Source organism: Procambarus clarkii, chromosome 26, assembly GCF_040958095.1.
Source record: "Procambarus clarkii isolate CNS0578487 chromosome 26, FALCON_Pclarkii_2.0, whole genome shotgun sequence".
Lineage (NCBI taxonomy): Eukaryota > Metazoa > Arthropoda > Malacostraca > Decapoda > Cambaridae > Procambarus > Procambarus clarkii.
The window spans coordinates 18,050,195-18,070,194 of NC_091175.1; the positions used below are offsets into that span (position 1 = coordinate 18,050,195).

At 45.0% G+C, this 20,000-nt stretch overlaps 1 long non-coding RNA gene across 1 annotated transcript in view; it reads right to left on the bottom strand.

Annotated features, from left to right (window-relative positions):
• Window positions 1–3,196: 3,196 nt before the first annotated feature.
• Window positions 3,197–20,000, bottom strand: part of LOC138369037 (uncharacterized) — a 160,875-nt gene continuing 144,071 nt past the window's right edge. Inside the window, exon 4 of the long non-coding RNA XR_011229728.1 lies at window positions 3,197–3,356. This is a non-coding gene — a long non-coding RNA (uncharacterized lncRNA). The remainder of the gene's footprint in view (window positions 3,357–20,000) is intronic.

Sequence of the window (20,000 nt, forward strand, 5' to 3'; positions counted from 1 at the left end):
CAAGCAATGGACAAGGACAGCTTGCTAGTAACCTCAGAGTCAACGGACAAGGACAGTCAGCCACTAAGACACAAGTCAACGGACAAGGACAGCTTGCTAGTAACCTCAGAGTCAACGGACAAGGACAGTCAGCCACTAAGACACAAGTTAACAGACAAAGACAGCTTGTTAACAACCTTGGAGTCAACTTACAAGAACAATCTAAGATACAAGTCAACGGACAAGAACAATCTAAGATACAAGTCAACGGACAAGGACAGCCTGCCACTAATACACACGTCAAAAGACAAGGAAACTTCGCTTCTAACTTCCATATCAATGGACAACAACAGCTTGCTAATAACCTACTTTTCAACAGACAGGGGAAGTTAGCTCCTAACTTCCACTTCAATAGCCAGGGACAACCCACAACTAGCCAACAACTAATCAACAGACAAGAACGTCCCAGTACTAGCTTTAATGCCAACAGGTTAATCCAACCAGCCACAAACTTAGAGTTAATCAACAGACAAAGACAGCTCAACTTAGATTTAATCAACAGATCACAAAGACAAATCGTTAGCAGCCTCCAACAAGGACACCTCCAACAAGGACACCCCATCACTAACTTTCATCTTCTTAGCGGGCAAAGACAGCTTGGAACTAACTTCCCAAAAGGCAATACCCAGAGACAGCTCACTACTAACTTGCTATTGGCCAATAGACAAGGACAGCCATATGCTAGCGGCGGCCAAGAACCAATACTAGATGATTCCTTCTTTATAACTGGCGAGGCTCTCGATACAAAGGAAGATGATCTTGCAATTGCAACTGGGACACCAACTCATGCTGCCGTCAGTGCAGAATTAGAAGGCTCTGTTCATCAAGACTTGTCCGCTGAGAGTAAAGAAGTTCCTCTTGATGGAGTAGGTGTACCTCTTCCAGTTGTGCCTCTTCCGGTTGTTCCTCTTCCAGATGTCTACCCTGATGGATCGGGTGCTTCTTCTGGAGTCAAAGATGTGTCCCACGAAGAAGTAACTGGGCCCCTTCCAGATGAGTCTTTTGGAGGGTCTACTGTGGCTTTAGGAACCTCTGAAAGTTTAGATACGTCTTTGAACTCTGTAGGATCGATTGCAGGAACCTCGAGTCTCGCGTTAGATGGTGTTGGATCTGGCACTGGTGTTGCGCTTCCTATCAGCTCCGATAAGACTGTTGCATCAGACATCGATCTCACTTCGAGTCTCATAACAGAGCCAGGTGAAGCATTAATTGCCCCATCCTTAGGAGCTGGCACTGCCTCGGCAACACTATCAACAACTAACTATCTCCCTCAGGCTCTTGGATCACTTCTTAGTGGCAGTACAAACCAAATAACCGACCCTAATCAACCTTAGAAAGTTTTCTTTTGGGTCTCAACGGAAAGAACGGTGTGGTGGTTCTTCCCGCTTCTAGTCTAGAAAAAGTAGTAAGTAGTGGCATCGCAAGCTCTCCGCCATCCTCCATCACCAACAGCGTCGTTGGCGAAGCAGCGACCATCGCCGCCGAAGTCAAACAAGACGTCGTTGGCGGAGTATCGCCCATCGCCGCCGAAGTCAAAAATGGCGTCACTGAAAACAGCTCCGAAGATTTGGATGGCTTCGCCCTCGACCTGGACTCCCCAGGCGCCACCACCATCAACGTTGTGACTGCCACCTCGAGCTCTATACCAGCGGTCCCTGCAGCCACATTCGACATCAACAGCGTAACTCCCACTACCACTACGCTAGCTCCTTTATTCCGAGGCCCGGTGACGGACATTCTCTTCACCAAGGGCCGCCTCGTGGGGACCATCATCGGGGGACTCATTGACCTCGGCTCCACAGTAATCCGCAGCTTATCACAGATTAAACCATTCGCTTGAAGACAGCCGTAGACTTTAATAAGGCAAATTGCATTAATAAATTGTTATATAGCCAATGTTTATCTAGTCTAGCCAAATAAATCCGATAAGCAGATAATGCACATGAAGGACATGACTGTATAGCCACTGCTATATATAGCAGAGGATATATATATACAGCAGCTCTTTTTTAGCAAATGGAATCACAAACACATGAGCTAAAAGCATCCAAAAAGTATCTTTAATGTACCAATAAAGGACATTTGTTGGATAATATTTAGCGTACTATCAGTCTCTTAGGCTTGAAGAACAGCACAGCTCTTGTTGGGGGTATGTTGATCTCACTCTGTAATCCTGTCCTTAGTATATTGTCCAAAAGAAATGATTTTGTAATAACAATAATGCTAATGTAGCTATATTTGTTGAACTCTGACAAGTAAAGGTTTTTCCGGGATCACAGCCACGAGGAAGCTGTTTTAATGTGTGTGAGAAGCCAGGCGTGAGAAAGCAGCTTACTGTGAGGGATGAGGAAATGAGGAATGCGAATAGTGTCATGAGGAAACTGGCTATGACTGATGGTGAGTAGGGGAAGGGGGAGGAGGTGGCCCAGTCATGAGGAAGCTCACCCAATTCTTTGCTGTGATTGGCGGGGAACCAATCCCGTGACTGGGGAACGTCTTTGCTGTGATTGGCGGAGAACCAATCCCGTGACTGGGGAACTTCTTTGCTGTGATTGGCGGGGAACCAATCCCGTGTGACTGGGGAACCTCTTTGCAGTGATTGGTTGAGATATTTCCTAGGCTCGCTGCTCACTGACAGCTATTGAACACGACGAGAAGCCATTGTTATTCCTAATGTTAATGTTATAATTTGTTCAGTGTTTTATATGTAGTTTAGAATGTGTGTACTGTATGTATATAGCTTTAGAGCACAAGTTATATAAAGTTTGTTAAGTTGTTGGGTTGTTATATCAAACTACGATATCAATAAATGATGAACGTGCTTGGCTTTTCAGTAATCCCAAATGACTCTTACCATATTTCGGTCCTTTCACTTGGGCTGGACGGTAGGTCTCGCTTCATGCAGGTCGGCGTTCAATCCCCGACCGTCCACCAAGTGGTTGGGCACCATTCCTTCCCCCCGTCCCATCCCAAATCCTTATCCTGACCCCTTCCCAGTGCTATATAGCCGTAATGGCTTGGTGCTTTCTATTGATAATTCTCTCTCTCGCTACCATGTCTCACGGAGGTAAAAAGAAGTCAATTATGGAGCCGATTGGGCTATACAACACTTGGAAGACATGAAAATGGGAAATATATTACAGTATAACTTACCTAATTCCAAAAATCAGTAGGAAATTGGCTGCAATTTATTATTCGTTCCAATTTGCGTCACGGGAGAACCAACAGGCTTGGAAAGGTTGATAAAGTTTCATTTAAAGTTCCATAGAATAAAAAGCTCAGTTGGTTTAGCTGTCATTGAAGATAGCTTCTGCATTCTGTAAAAAAAAAAAAAAGTTTTAACGTAAATTTAAACATATAATGGACATTAATATCACGGATATTTCCACGGGCTGTAGTAACAAATTTATGAGCTTATTATGAATTCATTTATTATAATTTAAACTATTTGTTATTTATTTATGCATTATAAGACAATCTTAAATACATCAATCTGAAAATCACAGTTTGGGTGTTTTTCTACGTCTTACCCGCATCGTGCATGTGTCTGTAGCTATGCACAAGAAGAATCTATAATACATCAATACAACAACAGCATCTAGCCTAAACAGCCGTTGATAATTGCTTAACAACATGTCGACATTTCATCGTGTTTCTGGGAAGTATTTTTTGTTCAATCCTTAACGTTTTAAAGCAAGACTTTATCCAGTTGTAGAGAAAGGACTGATAATGCCACTATTGATCATGAGTACATAATTTAACGGATATTTTGGTATTAAATGGGACAACTGGTGGCGTGACCCGCCTCCCTCAAGATCCTCAGCGGCACTGACCACCGAACACCAGGGTTGCCAGATTCAAATTGCTAAAAGTAGCGAGCTGACGGTCTAAAAGTAGCGAATTTGTAATAAGAGTAGCCCAATTTTTTGTTTAGTGACTGATACGGGTTTCAAAGTAATCTATTATGATATACGACTTTTTACACCGAAAATATGCCAATTACTGAAAACGGCGATGGGTCATATTTTGCCCAAACCCCCCCCCCCCCCTGCAGTTTTCAAAATATCTGAAATGTTGGAATTTTGACTCCTGAGTGTGATTTTTGAGCCGAATTCTGACTCTCTGCACCTATTTTCATTTTCATATTACGAATTTTTATACCGAAAATATGCCAATTACTGAAAACGGCGATGGGTCATACTTTGCCCAAACCCCCCCTGCAGTTTTCAAAATATCTGAAATGTCGGAAATTTGACTCCTGAGCGTGATTTTTTAGCCTAATTCTGACTCTCTGCACCTATTTTCATTTTCAAATTACGACTTTTTACACCGAAAACATGCCAATTACTGAAAACGGAGATGGGTCATATTTTGCCTAAACCCCCCTGCGGTTTTCAAAATATCTGAAATGTCGAAAATTTGACTCCTGAGTGTGATTTTTGAGCCGAATTCTGACTCTCTGCACCTATTTTTATTTTCAAATTACGACTTTTTACACCGAAAATATGCCAATTACTGAAAACGGCGATGGGTCATATTTTGCCCAAACCCCTCTGCAGTTTTCAAAATATCGTAAATGTCCGAAATTTGACTCCTGAGCGTGATTTTTGAGCTGAATTCTGACTCTCTGCACCTATTTTCATTTTCAAATTAAGACTTTTTATACCGAAAATATGCCAATTACTGAAAACGGCGATGGGTCATATTTTGCCCAAACCCCCCTGCAGTTTTCAAAATATCTGAAATGTCGGAAATTTGACTCCTGAGTGTGATTTTTGAGCCGAATTCTGACTCTCTGCACCTATTTTCATTTTCAAATTAAGACTTTTTACACCGAAAATATGCCAATTACTGAAAACGGCGATGGGTCATATTTTGCCCAAACCCCCCTGCAGTTTTCAAAATATCGTAAATGTCCGAAATTTGACTCCTGAGCGTGATTTTTGAGCAGAATTCTGACTCAGGGTTGCCAGCTTCAAACTGCTAAAAGTAGCGAGCTGACGGTCTAAAAGTAGCGAATTTGTAATAAGAGTAGACCAATTTTTTGTTTAGTAACTGATACGGGTTTCAAATTAATCTATTATGATATATAGAGTACATTAAGCGATTTTAATTATTTTATTAACATTATCTCTGCATATATATATTTAACCAATATGATAACAGGATAACTTACCAATATTTACTGTTTGAAGCTTAATGGGTGTGAAGTCCTTCCACGTCTTTACAGTTGAAGATTACCAAGATCTTGATCTGCATCCACAACCTCGTTCTTGTATATTGCAGACTCATATTTAAGCATTGACATGAGTGGTTCAAATGACGAGCAACAAGTTACATTTTCTTCAAGATATGTTTTGATTCTCAAGACTGATGTCAAAAGCTCAAGTCCCATTCCCATTCAAGATTTCTCAGTTTAGTTTTCACAGACGTTACTCTCGAAAATATCCGTTCAACCAGGGCATTACTGATTGGCAAGCTGTATATTTTCAACACAAACTCAGCAAGGTCAATCAGTATGGGATCGCCAGCAGTGTTCTTGACAGTTGTTGTCTTGGTCTAAAATGACGATTCAGATGTCGGAATTTGTCCCTTACAAATGTTGGACTAGTCAATGGTTAACAGTAGGCGCCACTGACTTTCAATTTCACTAAACTTAGATTGGTCAGCTAATACTAACGGAAGTTCCGAAAATGGTGGCCATGTAAGCTAAGGCATATGATAGGTAACAGATTTTTCACCTTTTTTTATAGTTTCAACATTACTTAGAATACGAGAAAGAAGCTATTTGCAAGCTTTCATTAAAAAATTATCATATCTTTCTTGAACATTTTGAAACTTTTCCTGGGTTGTATAATTGTTTTGTCTGTTAGTGGCCAGAAGTGTTGAAAATTCGTAACCAAAGTCAACTTTCTCCAGGGGCAGATACATAGACATGTAGTCCAAATTAACATGAAGCTTTGCATGATGAGGACGAAAGATTCTTCTGAGTATTCCAAGAGTGAAGTTTTCTAAGACAGTGTGAAGGCTATACTGATCTGCTTCACCCTTTGATAAAGTAAATTCATCCTTTCAAAATCATTTAGGATTGGTTTGAGACATGTGAAATATAGCTTATTGGAGGGATCAGCGTACATTGAAAATAGTTGCCTTGCAACATATTTATCACAAGAGGAAAAAGCTATTTGGTAATGAGTTGTTAGAGAACCCCACTGATCAAACGGCCGCTTTACACTACCGCTCCTTGCCAACCATCGTCTTCCTGACAAAGGTATTAACTGTAAGGGATCTTTCCCATCATTTATCAATCTGTAAATTTCTAGATAACTTTCTCCCCTTAATGAAGATCTGTGGAACCAGGTGTAGCTTTTGGGATGAAGTATTATTAACAATTAAGGTTGGGAAATCTATTGCCCCTGGGGAGGATTACCTTGCCTTGCGGTTACTTTTTCTTTCAAAGGTTCCTAGGATCAACGTCCCCAGGGGCCGGTCTCTGACCAGGGCTCTCCTGCGGTAAGTGGTCTAGTCAATCAGGCTGTTGGAATCGGCTGTGATTTGTACAGATTATATTATTAAAGCATAAATAAGCATTGAGTTTCTTAATATTAATAGCCCAAAGTAGCCCAATTTGCGTTTAAACTAGCCCAAAAAGTCGCAAGTAGCGAAATTAAAAAATTGGGAGCGTGGGGCTCTTAAAAGTAGCCCAAATCACTACTTGTAGCCCAATCTGGCAATCCTGGCCCTAATCCAACTTAATATAGCACCCCCAATACCATGAGCTTCTATTTTGTAAATTAGTCTTTCATGTGGCACTGTATCAAAAGCTTTGCTAAAGTCAAGGTACACAACATCACAATCCTTACCACTATCAACTGCCTCAACTATGCTGGAATAAAAAGTTAGCAAATTTGTTAAACATGAACGGCCATTTGTAAAACCATGTTGCGACTCATTTATTAATTTATGTTTTTCAAGATGGAGACGAATTGTATTTGCAATTATTAATTCAAGTAACTTTCCCACAATAGACGTTAGGCTAATTGGCCGATTTATATTCTTAAGTCTATCCTATTCTGAACAGGCTAATTTAATAATAGCTATAATTTCTGAACAGAATTGTGGTAAGTTTTATTGGAAAATAATGATCAATCTATATCTATAAGAGAGCATGTCTCTCTGTCCAGGTTGGAGCCCAGACGCTAAGGAAGAGCCTCACCCAACTTTGCAGGGGGAATGGTCTGGGGTACGGGACGGACATAGGCTGGACTGAGAGGCACAGACCCGGGAGAGAGAGAGACCCGGGAACAGCCGGGTAACACCTAGTATATATTTATTATGGTTTATATGTCACAATGGCGTGATGTGACGATCTAATGAGTAGGATAAGAACAGGATTGTGGTGATATAGGGAATGAGGATTATGAGGATGAGGATGATGAGGAAGAGGAGCAGGAGACTTGGCGGAAGGATAAGGAGGAAGAGAAGCAGAAATAGAGGAAGGCAGAAGAGACAGAGGAGGCTTGGTTAGGCCTCTTGCCTCTAGTGGGACAAGAGACACCTCACACCGCCCCAAAGTCTGCTTATTATCTATATGACTGAATGGCAGTAACAGCAGCAGCAGCAGCAGTCAACAACAGCAGCAGCAGCAGTCAACAACAGCAGCAGCAGCAGTCAACAACAGCAGCAGCAGCAGTCAACAACAGCAGCAGCAGCAGTCAACAACAGCAGCAGCAGCAGTCAACAACAGCAGCAGCAGCAGTCAACAACAGCAGCAGCAGCAGTCAACAACAGCAGCAGCAGCAGTCAACAACAGCAGCAGCAGCAGCAGTTAACAACAGCAGCAGCAGCAGTCAACAACAGCAGCAGCAGCAGCAGTCAACAACAGCAGCAGCAGCAGCAGTCAACAACAGTAGCAGTCAACAACAGCAGCAGCAGCAGCAGTCAACAACAGCATCAGTCAACAACAGCAGCAGCAGTCAACAACAGCAGCAGCAGTCAACAACAGCAGCAGCAGCAGCAGTCAACAACAGCAGCAGTCAACAACAGCAGCAGCAGCAGCAGTCAACAACAGTAGCAGTCAACAACAGCAGCAGCAGTCAACAACAGCAGCAGTCAACAACAGCAGCAGCAGTCAACAACAGCAGCAGCAGTCAACAACAGCAGCAGTCAACAACAGCAGCAGCAGTCAACAACAGCAGCAGTCAACAACAGCAGCAGCAGTCAACAACAGCAGCAGCAGTCAACAACAGCAGCAGCAGCAGCAGTCAACAACAGCAGCAGTCAACAACAGCAGCAGTCAAGAACAGTAGCAGTCAACAACAGCAGCAGCAGCAGCAGTCAACAACAGTAGCAGTCAACAACAGCAGCAGCAGTCAACAACAGCAGCAGCAGTCAACAACAGCAGCAGCAGTCAACAACAGCAGCAGCAGTCAACAACAGCAGCAGCAGCAGTCAACAACAGCAGCAGTCAACAACAGCAGCAGTCAACAACAGTAGCAGTCAACAACAGCAGCAGCAGCAGCAGTCAACAACAGCAGCAGTCAACAACAGCAGCAGTCAACAACAGCAGCAGCAGTCAACAACAGCAGCAGCAGTCAACAACAGCAGCAGCAGCAGCAGTCAACAACAGCAGCAGTCAAGAACAGCAGCAGTCAAGAACAGTAGCAGTCAACAACAGCAGCAGCAGCAGCAGTCAACAACAGTAGCAGTCAACAACAGCAGCAGCAGTCAACAACAGCAGCAGCAGTCAACAACAGCAGCAGCAGTCAACAACAGCAGCAGCAGTCAACAACAGCAGCAGCAGCAGCAGCAGTCAACAACAGTAGCAGTCAACAACAGCAGCAGTCAACAACAGCAGCAGCAGTCAACAACAGCAGCAGCAGCAGCAGCAGTCAACAACAGTAGCAGTCAACAACAGCAGCAGTCAACAACAGCAGCAGCAGTCAACAACAGCAGCAGCAGTCAACAACAGCAGCAGCAGCAGCAGTCAACAACAGCAGCAGTCAACAACAGCAGCAGCAGTCAACAACAGCAGCAGCAGTCAACAACAGCAGCAGCAGTCAACAACAGCAGCAGCAGTCAACAACAGCAGCAGCAGCAGTCAACAACAGCAGCAGCAGTCAACAACAGCAGCAGCAGTCAACAACAGCAGCAGCAGTCAACAACAGCAGCAGCAGCAGTCAACAACAGCAGCAGCAGTCAACAACAGCAGCAGCAGTCAACAACAGCAGCAGCAGTCAACAACAGCAGCAGCAGTCAACAACAGCAGCAGCAGTCAACAACAGCAGCAGCAGTCAACAACAGCAGCAGCAGTCAACAACAGCAGCAGCAGTCAACAACAGCAGCAGCAGTCAACAACAGCAGCAGCAGCAGCAGTCAACAACAGCAGCTCACTCTCACATACAAAGGCTGAAGGCAGGTTTTCTATCGATAAAAAGTGGTCACTATTGTGTTTTTTGTCTCTGATGCGACAACTTTTTTGTTAACTTTTTTTGACCACTGAATTGGCAATCTTTCCCTTTCAAGTATAACCTAAATATACATATACAAGAAACAGGAGTTTTCAGTAATATATATATATATATATATATATATATATGTCGTACCTAGTAGCCAGAACGCACTTTTTGGACTACTATGCAAGGCCCGATTTGCCTAATAAGCCAAGTTTTCCTGAATTAATATGTTTTCTCTAATTTTTTTCTTATGAAATGATAAAGCTACCCATTTCATTATGTATGAGGTAAATTTTTTTTATTGGAGTTAAAATTAACGTAGATATATGACCGAACCTAACCAACCCTACCTAACCTAACCTAACCTATCTTTATAGGTTAGGTTAGGTTAGGTAGCCGAAAACGTTAGGTTAGGTTAGGTTAGGTAGGTTAGGTAGTCGAAAAAACATTAATTCATGAAAACTAGGCTTATTAGGCAAATCGGGCCTTGCATAGTAGGCTGAGAAGTGAGTTCTGGCTACTAGGTACGACATATATATATATATATATATATATATATATATATATATATATATATATGTCGTACCTAATAGCCAGAACGCACTTCTCAGCCTACTATTCAAGGCCCGATTTGCCTAATAAGCCAAGTTTTCATGAATTAATGTTTTTTCGACTACCTAACCTACCTAACCTAACCTAACCTAACTTTTTCTGCTACCTAACCGAACCTAACCTATGAAGATAGGTTAGGTTAGGTTAGGTACGGTTGGTTAGGTTCGGTCATATATCTACGTTAATTTTAACTCCATTAAAAAAAAATTGACCTCATACATAATGAAATGGGTAGCTTTATCATTTCGTAAGAAAAAAACTAGAGAAAACATATTAATTCATGAAAACTTGGCTTATTAGGCAAATCGGGCCTTGCATTGTAGGCTGATAAGTGCGTTCTGGCTACTAGGTACGACATATATATATATATATATATATATATATATATATATATATATATATATATATATATATATATATATATATATATATATATATATGCGACAGTGTCAGACCACGAAGGAAGAATTGAAACAGGAATTTCCTTAAGTTCTTTCGTATTTAATAATACATGTTCAGAAGGATCCTTTTGAAGATGTATTATTAAATACGAAAGTACTTAAGGAAATTCCTGTTTCAATTCTTCCTTCGTGGTCTGACACTGTCACATTTTTCATCACGTGTTAATTTTCTTGATTTACACACACACATGCCTTCAGGAACCTGTGTAAGGAATCATTCAGAATCTTGTATACCACATATGTAAGACCAATCCTGGAGTATGCGGCCCCAGCATGGAGCCCGTACCTTGTCAAGCACAAGACGAAGCTGGAAAAATTTCAGAGGTATGCCACTAGGCTAGTCCCAGAACTAAGAGGCATGAGTTATGAGGAAAGGCTGCGGGAAATGCACCTCACGACACTAGAAGACAGAAGAGTAAGGGGAAACATGATCACTACCTACAAAATTCTCTGAGAAATTGACAGGGTAGATAAAGATAAACTGTTTAACACGAGTGGTACGCGAACAAGGGGTCACAGGTGGAGACGGAGTACCCACATGAGACACAGAGACGTCAGAAAGAACTTTTTCAGTGTCAGAGCAGTTAACAGGTGGCATGCACTAGGCAGTGATGTGGTGGAGGCTGACTCCATACACAGTTTCAAATGTAGATATGATAGAGCCCAGTAGGCTCAGGAATCTGTACACCAGTTGATTGACAGTTGAGAGGCGGGACCAAAGAGCCAGAGCTCAACCCCCGCAAGCACAATTAGATGAGTAAAATTAGGTGAGTACACACACACACATACTTATTATCCACTGAATCACGGGCTATTCTTGCCCATACCACCTCTTGGGTGGCTTAATCTTCATCAATCATCAACTGTACGCATCAACCACCACGCACCTGTCCCGTTAAATATTCATTTTCTGCCGGAGAATGACGGGATTAGTGTACAGCTTATTCTCTCATACAGTTTTGATGCTATCTTGAGGTTATCTTGAGTTGATTTCAGGGCTTTAGTGTCCCCGCGGCCCGGTCCTCGACCAGGCCTCCACCCCCAGGAAGCAGCCCGTGACAGCTGACTAACTCCCAGGTACCTATTTACTGCTACGTAACAGGGGCATGGGGTGAAAGAAACTCTGCCCATCGTTTCTCGCAGGCGCCCGGGATCAAACCCGGGACCACAGGATCACGTATCCAGCATGCTGTCCGCTCGGCCGGCCGGCTCCCTCAGCTATCAATCACAGCGTCAAAATACCGACGCTGTAGTGACACTAAACCCCCTGTAATACTGACGCATCTTGGACTAATGAGAAGCTACCATGCTAGGTTAGTCGCCCTGTTTCGTACGCTTCGAGTTAAGCCAAACCGCTTCATATCTGACGCTTACCAAGACGTGAGAATGTGAAATGGTCACACAAATACCTTTCTGTCCTCTGACCACAGCGTCCGCCAGTGAAGGACGGGAACCTGTTTAGCACGCCATCGACAAGCTGTCGGAATAGTGTTATCATATACTTTCTAGTTAAAACTCCTATGTCATTCAGAATGACCCGTATAAAACACATGAACAAACTTTATACGTCACACACAAAGCCATCTTCTTCATCTCTTCAAATCTGGCTAAGAATACATAAAAAAATGGATTTAGGGAGCAATAACAAGGAAAGTGTAGAGAATGTAGTTGTGTAAACATACCCAGGTTCGAGCCCCCATGACCAATGGGGTATTATCCACGGAGCGTCAAGTCATATGAAGCATTAACACTTTGGTATTCTTCCCTTCACTGGCCTCGTTATTGTGGAGCGGCACGACTGCTAATATATGATAGGTTATACCTTGTGTGTGTGTGTGTTTCATGTATCCACACATGCCCGTGGGCGGGTGTGGATACATGAAACATACACACCTACCTACACACACACACACACACACACACACACACACACACACACACACACACACACACACACACACACACACACACACACTGTATACTTACACAAGAGCCACTTCCTCCTGCTAGACGCGAGGTATGGGCAGAGAGCGGATGGGTGACCATTAAAACATTTCCGTCCGCCTGACACTCTTACTTTTCGGGCCCAACTAGGTCAGGCCCGTGTGGGCCAGTTCTGTTGGTCTATTACACACAGAAATCGCGATAGCGTGATGTTCTCGGACGTATGTTCGAACCCTCGTCACGGCCCTTGTGGATATGTTGGTCTATTGCCCAGTTATCTCTCTCATTCCTCCAGGTCGGAGCCGGTCGGCCGAGCAAACAGCACGCTGGACTTGTGATCCTGTGGTCCTGGGTTCGATCCCAGGCGCCGGCGAGAAACAATGGGCAGAGTTTCTTTCACCCTATGCCCCTGTTACCTAGCAGTAAAATAGGTACCTGGGTGTTAGTCAGCTGTAACGGGCTGCATCCTGGGGGTGGAGGCCTGGTCGAGGACCGGGCCGCGGGGACACTAAAGCCCCGAAATCATCTCAAGATAACCTCAAGATAGGTCTCTCTCATCGTCTAACAACCAGGTACTCATTCACTGCTGGGTGAAGAGGCTACAGTTAAGGATTGGCGCCCAGTCAATCCTCCCCCGGCCAGGATATAAACCCAGGCCAAATGCGCTCGCGAAGCGCCGGGCTTCGTATTACCACTGTGCCACGGAGACTGTTAACCCTTCTTTTCTTGCATTTCAATAAATTCTTGCATCATATCTTCAGCCATTACATTGTTGACCCATATTGTTACTCATCGTCTGCAAATTGTTGCATGGTCTGAGTGCAGATCTAGACAACTGTTGTGGGTCGTATTCTTGTTGAATGGCTAATGGGGACTTTGACTAATGTAATAGGGCTTCCTGTGCCTGATAATGGGATAGGTTCGAATGGGATTTGGTCCCCATAGTTTTGTTTACAGTCCAACGTGTTAAGTTCATCACGTGTATGTGGTATCTGTTTATGACAAATGTCAGAAATTATGTTAATGAAATGGTTTCCGTGGTGTTGTGGTAAGACACTCGCCTGGCGTTCCGCGAGCGCTATGTCATGGGTTCGTATCCTGGCCGGGGAGGATTTACTGGGCGCAAATCTTTAACTGTAGCCTCTGTTTAACGCAACAGTAAAATGTGTACTTGGATGAAAAAACGATTCTTCGCGGCGGGGGATCGTATTCCAGGGACCTGCCCGAACGCTACGCGTACCAGTGGCTGTACAAGAATGTAACAACTCTTGTATATATCTCAAAAAAAAAAATCATCCTGAAACATACGTAAGGCTTAAATAGATTAGTTACTCATAGAATATTGTGAATATGTTTTCTTTCTTCACAAGCAAGACCGTTTTCTGTTCCTTACCACAGCAGTAACTAAAGAAATGTTATTAGTTTTTTTTTTACTGTTACTCAAGACACTGAACGTGCAAGAACCGGAAGTTTTATTAGTATAACTTACTGACCACAATAGCTTACTGACCATAGTTGTCTGGTCAAGTGCCTGGTGTAGCCGTGTGGGAGGCTGGTTGCATGGGAGGTGCAGGTGCAGGTCCCCAGAGGTCCCCCTTCACCGCCCCACCAGGACGCCCCCCCCCTCGTCTCAGTTGTCTGGTATTAAACCCAGCTGAACTGGGGCCCAAGAGCTGAGGATTGTTGGCATAATTATGTGGAAGAACGGCTGGAAAAGTTGTGTGGGAGGAAGGGGTGGTATGCCTGAACGGAAGGGAGAGGACTGGAATAACCGCGTGGGAGAGGCAGGAAAAAGGAAACCACGACGGACGATCCGCGGGTCTGGGAACTTGACACAACGTGGGAGTGGCGTCCCATGATGTCATTGGTGCGTGTGTGTGTGTGGGAGGGGAAGGAGGATGTTTATCTGGGAGAAAATGAGAGGTCTGACCTTGTCCCCTCCCAGGTACAGGGGAGGGGGCAGAGGGAGTGTCCTCGACTGTCTAATGTGTCCCAAGTGAGCACTAGAATTTGAGAAAGAAATCTAAGAATTAGGAGACGAAAGCGTTAAATATGAGGAGACGCGCATTGTGAGGAGGAAGACGCGCATTGTGAGGAGGAAGACGGGCATTGTGAGGAGGAAGACGGGCATTGTGGGGAGGAAGACGGGCATTGTGAGGAGGAAGACGGGCATTGTGGGGAGGAAGACGGGCATTGTGAGGAGGAAGACGGGCATTGTGAGGAGGAAGACGGGCATTGTGAGGAGGAAGACGGGCATTGTGAGGAGGAAGACGGGCATTGTGAGGAGGAAGACGGGCATTGTGAGGAGGAAGACGGGCATTGTGAGGAGGAAGACGGGCATTGTGAGGAGGAAGACGGGCATTGTGGGGAGGAAGACGGGCATTGTGAGGAGGAAGACGCGCATTGTGAGGAGGAAGACGCGCATTGTGAGGAGGAAGATGCGCATTGTGAGGAGGAAGACGGGCATTGTGAGGAGGAAGACGGGCATTGTGAGGAGGAAGACGGGCATTGTGAGGAGGAAGACGCGCATTGTGGGGAGGAAGACGGGCATTGTGGGGAGGAAGACGGGCATTGTGAGGAGGAAGACGGGCATTGTGAGGAGGAAGACGGGCATTGTGGGGAGGAAGACGGGCATTGTGGGGAGGAAGACGGGCATTGTGAGGAGGAAGACGGGCATTGTGGGGAGGAAGACGGGCATTGTGAGGAGGAAGACGGGCATTGTGAGGAGGAAGACGCGCATTGTGAGGAGGAAGATGCGCATTGTGAGGAGGAAGACGGGCATTGTGAGGAGGAAGATGCGCATTGTGAGGAGGAAGACGGGCATTGTGGGGAGGAAGACGGGCATTGTGAGGAGGAAGACGGGCATTGTGAGGAGGAAGACGGGCATTGTGGGGAGGAAGACGGGCATTGTGAGGAGGAAGACGGGCATTGTGAGGAGGAAGATGCGCATTGTGAGGAGGAAGACGGGCATTGTGAGGAGGAAGACGGGCTTTGTGAGGAGGAAGACGCGCATTGTGAGGAGGAAGATGCGCATTGTGAGGAGGAAGACGGGCATTGTGAGGAGGAAGACGGGCATTGTGAGGAGGAAGACGGGCATTGTGAGGAGGAAGACGCGCATTGTGAGGAGGAAGGTGCGCATTGTGAGGAGGAAGACGGGCATTGTGAGGAGGAAGACGCGCATTGTGAGGAGGAAGATGCGCATTGTGAGGAGGAAGACGCGCATTGTGAGGAGGAAGATGCGCATTGTGAGGAGGAGGAAGGAAGGAGATATAAAAAAGCGCACCCATCGTCTCTCACCCCCCCCCCACCTCACCACTTTCACTTCCCCCCCCCCCCCCACAAAGCCCCCAGCTTCCCCCCCCCCCCCTCAACCCCCCTCCACCACACTTTCTCAACCAGATTAGGTTAGGCCCGAGGCTGGCGTCCCTCCCCCCTTCACCGCCCAACAAGGACGGCCCCCCCCCCCCCCCTCGTCTCAGTTGTCTGGTATTAAGCCCAGCTGAACTGGGGCCCAAGAGCTAAGGAAAGCGTATGTACTTCCCTGCGTCATCCTTACTCTCTCTATACAAACCTGTCCTTAACCCAGTCCAAGTTAATCTATCCCAACCCAATCTAACCTATCCTAACCCAATCTACGTTTTGCACAAGGTGTGTGACGTCACCGTGACGTCACCATGACATCACCGTGACGTCACCATGACGCCACAGTGGTCATAATGGTCCAGGTTTTAGACCCCACTGGTGGTCTGTGATTTAGAAAGGTCCTAAACGTCCTTCACATATTTATTTCCCATACGGCGTGGATACCCCGACCAGGAGGGGCTGAGGACTCTCTCGGTCAGGGAGTGACGTTTGGGCACGTTGACACTTGATGCTTCTGTTCACCTAGTGGTAAACGGTCACCTAAGTTGGCCCAGTGTCAGAGTGGTTGACAAATGGAATGCATTAGGAAGCAATGTGGTGGAGGCTGACTCCATACACAGTTTCAAGTGTAGATATGATAGAGCCCAATAGGCTCAGGAACCTGTACACCTGTTGATTGACGGTTGAGAGGCGGGACCAAAGAGCCAGAGCTCAACCCCCGCAAGCACAACTAGGTGAGCTGTAGGCCAACTTGTATTCTATATAAGTTCATTGCCCGTTTAAAAGCACAAGTTCAAACATGTGTTTAAAAGAGGAAGGGCATTCCCAGGGCAAAGCGCCAGGCCATCACGACTATATAGCACTGGGAAGGGGTCAGGATAAGGATTTGGGATGGGACGGAGGGAAAGGAATGGTGCCCAACCACTTGGTGGACGGTCGGGGGATTGAACGCCGACCTGCGTGACGCGAGACCGTCGCTCTACCGTCCACCCCAAGTGAAGGGACTTGTTTAGAAGAGGATCAGCTGCAATTTCCCGCGGGGCAGGGAGTCGTTGTTAGGGTCAACACAATGCTCTGTGAGCACCCACAAACTATCCGGCCATTAATTGCATTGTTATGTGATGACCTAACTACACCCTAATTACCTACCTGTGTGTAATGCTCCCCCACCCCCATCCTACCCACCCCTAACTCTCAAGATGTAACCCGTCTTCGACTCAAGTCCATTCCATCCAGCGGTCGACCCCACAAACGCATTCATAAACTTTTACATGCTGTTCATTCAAAATGGGAATGTTCTCAAATATAAATTAATATTATAATATATTAGCATAGTGAACAAATCCACAAAGGCCGTGATGAGGGTTCGAACCTACGTCCGAGAGGATCCCAGACGCTGCCTTAATCAACTGAGCTACGACATGGTAAAAGAATTGCAACCGGGAAATCATCCTGATTTACCAACGGTTCCAGCAGTCTCTCCGAGACACAAACCAGGGTTTTGTTCACTTGATGCATCACGCTATTGTGATTTCTGTATCTGTTATTAGCATATTGTGCATATATAGGCGTAGGTTAAGTTAGGTGTTGGGTTCTGTTGGCGATTATTTGTATTTGTAGTACGTGGGTGAAGCATTTACAGCGTTGTGGTTCGAACACAAGTCGTCAGTGAAGCACTTGTTCCGGAAGTGTTCGGACGTGAGTCCAGATTCCCGGTGGAGATTTCAGCAAATTCAACTTCAATAATAAACGGATAAACTGAGAGCAAATAAACCAGGACTTCACAAAAATAAACTGGGAAGAACAGCTAGGAAATGCAAACCTGAACCAGTGCCTGGAAAAAATAAGCTCAGTAGCATTAGAAATATGTTCAAACCGCATACCCTTACGAAAAAAGAGAAAGAGATGCAGATTGGAACGGGAACGTCGTTCCCTATATAGGCGAAGAAAACGAATCGCGGAACAACTTGAGAGTCGCACCCTATCTCAAGAACGGCGAAGAAGGTTAGGTAGAGAAATAGAAACAATTGAACTCAAGCTACAAGAATCATACAAAACCCAGGAGAGGCAAAGAGAGCAAAAGGCCATCAGTGAAATAGAGAGAAATCCGAAATATTTTTTCTCCTATGCAAAATCAAGATCAAAAACCACATCTAGTATCGGGCCCCTGCGAAAGGGAGATGGAACTTTCACCGATGACAACAAAGAAATGAGCGAGTTACTGAGGAAGCAGTACGACTCTGTTTTCAGCGAGCCATTAAATGCACTAAAGATTGATAACCCAAATGAATTTTTCATGGATATGATACCAACATCAAATCATATATCAGAAGTCGCCCTATTCCCAGTAGATTTTGAAGAAGCCATAAACAGTATGCCTATGCACTCTGCACCAGGCCCGGATTCTTGGAACTCCATATTCATCAAGAACTGTAAAAAACCAATGTCGCAGGCCCTTCACATTCTGTGGAGACAAAGCCTAGATACTGGCGTTATCCCTGACATACTAAAAACAGCAGAGATAGCACCACTCCATAAAGGAGGAAATAAGGCAGAGGCAAAAAATTACAGACCGATAGCACTAACATCGCACATCATAAAATTTTTTGAGAGAGTGCTAAGAAGTAAGATCACAAAATACATGGAATCACAGCATCTCCATAACCCCGGATAACATGGTTTCAGAACAGGGCGCTCTTGCCTGTCGCAGTTGCTGGACCACTATGATATGGCATTAGATGCTATGGAAGACAAACAAAACGCTGATGTAATTTACACAGATTTCCCAAAAGCTTTTGATAAATGTGACCATGGTGTTATTGCACATAAAATGCGTTCAAAAGGAATTACCGGGAAAATAGGCAGATGGATCTACAATTTCGTGACTAACAGAACCCAATGTGTAATAGTCAACAAAATAAAATCCAGCCCATCAACCGTGAAGAGCTCAGTTCCCCAGGGTACTGTGCTTGCTCCAGTACTTTTTCTCATCCTCATATCGGACATAGACCAGAACACAACCTATAGCACTGTATCATCCTTTGCAGATGACACTAGGATTTTCATGAGAGTTGGCAACATAGAGGACACGGCAAACCTCCAATCAGATGTAGATCAGGTCTTTCTATGGGCTACAGAAAATAATATGGTGTTTAACGAGGATAAGTTCCAGCTCATGCGCTACGGAAAAATTGAAAATATAAAAACAGAAACCACGTACAAAACTCAGGCAAATCATAACATAGAACGAAAAGGCAATGTAAAGGATCTGGGTGTACTCATGTCGGAAGACCTTACCTTTAAAGAACACAATAAAGTAGCCGTCACAACTGCAAGAAAAATAACAGGTTGGATAACAAGAACTTTTCACACTAGAGATGCTATAACGATGATGATACTTTTCAAAACGCTTGTGCTCTCTAGAGTGGAGTACTGCTGCACAATGACAGCCCCTTTCAAAGCTGGAGAAATTGCTGACCTGGAGAGCGTGCAGAGATCCTTTACTGCTAGAATCCACTCAGTAAAACATCTAAATTACTGGGACCGACTAAAGAGCCTAAATCTGTACTCCCTTGAGCGCAGGCGGGAGAGATATATAATAATTTACACGTGGAAAATAATTGAGGGGCTGGTCCCAAACCTGCACACAGAAATAACATCACATGAGACCAGAAGACATGGCAGGATGTGCAGAATACCCCCGTTGAAAAGCAGAGGTGCAACAGGTACTCTGAGAGAGAACTCTATCAACATCAGAGACCCGAGACTGTTCAACACGATTCCACTACACATAAGGGGCATAACTGGCCGACCCCTCACAGTGTTCAAGAGAGAACTGGATAAGCACCTCCAAAGGATACCTGATCAACCAGGCTGTGACTCATACGTCAGGCTGCGAGCAGCCGCGTCTAACAGCCTGGTTGATCAGTCTAGCAACCAGGAGGCCTGGTCGACGACCGGGCCGCGGGGACACTAAGCCCCGGAAGCACCTCAAGGTAACCTCAAGGCAAGGTAACGTCAGCAGTTGTGAGTCGTGTGTAAACAGTTTTTCATTCATAAACAGCGGGTTTGGCGGATGCATGGAATGGACTTTGGGTCTTTGTTTGGAGGACGGGCTGCAGTATGT